Here is a 1,775-nt window from a genome sequence, read left to right on the forward strand (position 1 = left end):
GGCGGAGCTGGGATTTGAACCCATGACCTCTGACTCCAAAGCCCGTGCTCTTTCCACTGAGCCACGCGGCTTCTCCATCAGCATCCCATGACACTGCACTGTGGGGTAAGATGTGTGATGTCACGTGTGCCTCAAATTGTGGTGTTCTGAGGGTTAGCCACAGCCCCCTCAACCATCAGGAAAAAGGGACACTGCCTTTCCTCCCTTGTTCTGCTGGCTTCTCTCCTAGTCCCTATCAGGCTCATGGCAGCACGAGGAGGATCTTTGGGAATGATGTGAACAGCAGAGCTGTGATAATAAGGTAACACCCTAGAGTAGGGAAATGAAGGATGTCTTGGCTCAAAAACTCAGAACTAAACATGAAACGGTATGGTCTAAAGAAAGAGCTTGGACCAAGGAGCACGAGGACCTGGGTTCTAATACCCGCTCTACCATTTTCCTGCTGTGTGACCTTGGGCAACTCACTGCACTTGTGTCCCTGGGTTTCCTCACCTGTAAAATGGGGATTCAATACCTGTTCTTCCTGCTTACTGTGAGCCCCAAGTGGGACAGAGCACTTAGTGCAGTGCTTGATAAAGAGTAAGTGCTCAACAAATACTGGGCTTATTGTTAGTATTATTACTAAACATGGCCTATCTCAGACTCCCAGTTCTTTTCTAGTTTATAAACTCTCCTCTTCCTCTTCTCGCCCCAGTGCCTTTCCTATGACTTTCTCCCTTTCCCCCCCTTCTCCTCCTCCCTTATTCCTCTCCCCCTCCTCCCTTTTCGCCCTCCCTTTCCCCCTCCCCTCCTCCCTTTTCCCCTTCCCCTCCACCTTTCTTTGTCTCATCCCCTTCCCCCTCTTCCCCAACATGCCTTATTTCCTCCCCCAACCCCCCCCCCCCCCCTTCTCCTCCTCCAGCTTCCTCTCCATCGTGGCCACCTGTCTAGGTCTCCTGAAGACAAGTCATCCTGGAGGGTGCTTGCATCTGTTTAAAGAGTGGGAGGGATGGTTCTTAATCATTCTTCATAATTCATAATCAGTTCATAATCAAGGGCAGATAAAGGGTGGGTGAGCGGTGGAAAAATTCAGACCTCATGATTTCATTCCTCGCTCAGAACAGTGCAAAGTCCTTGAGTGTGAACGCGTTAGGTAGGAGATTTAATGAGTTTTAACTATTTCAAAACATTGCGGGAACTTCCATGAAACAAGGTAAGAGACTGTCTAGTTTGGGCTGATACTAGGCTGAGCAGAATAGGAATGTCTAACAATTTATTGAAGGGATTTTGAAATTCTCTAAGTGTAACTATCTCCATTTAAGATAGGGAGACCCCAGTGGAAATAATGAATGCCACAAAACAATTCGGAAAGCTAGGGGCAGAACTATGTTTAAATTCAAGACAACCTAGGTTTAGGTGCCCCTCTCAGGGTCACACCTGGAGAGTTTCCAGTACTCTACCAGTTAGGTCTATGGGAGGGAGAGTCAAGCAGAGGCATATCCATTCCATTCCTAGCTTGGGCAGTGGCTAGTGAGTGGAAGGCAATCTGCTACAAGTCAAAACTCTCCTGTACTGGGCAGCAGCGGCATGGGAGAGAATCGAGGGAGGAGACTCAAGTTTCCTGCATGGAAGGCGGTGACATATTCCATATTTTTACCATGAAAACCCAATGGTTACACTACCAGAATGATTGCAGTTGGAGGTGGGGCATTCTGGGGGAGATGTGTCTATGGTGTCACTATGGGTAAGAGACAACTCGACAGCAGAAGACATGATAAGATTTAGCTGAATAAAAA

At 47.9% G+C, this 1,775-nt stretch overlaps 1 non-coding gene across 1 annotated transcript; it reads left to right on the forward strand.

Moving 5' to 3' along the window:
- Positions 1-1,398: 1,398 nt before the first annotated feature.
- On the forward strand, positions 1,399-1,536 carry LOC119930339. Its single transcript, XR_005451816.1, has one exon. It is a non-coding gene; the product is annotated as a small nucleolar RNA SNORA7 (small nucleolar RNA).
- Positions 1,537-1,775: the final 239 nt, after the last annotated feature.

This window comes from Tachyglossus aculeatus, chromosome 6 (genome assembly GCF_015852505.1).
Source record: "Tachyglossus aculeatus isolate mTacAcu1 chromosome 6, mTacAcu1.pri, whole genome shotgun sequence".
Classification (NCBI taxonomy): Eukaryota; Metazoa; Chordata; class Mammalia; order Monotremata; family Tachyglossidae; genus Tachyglossus; species Tachyglossus aculeatus.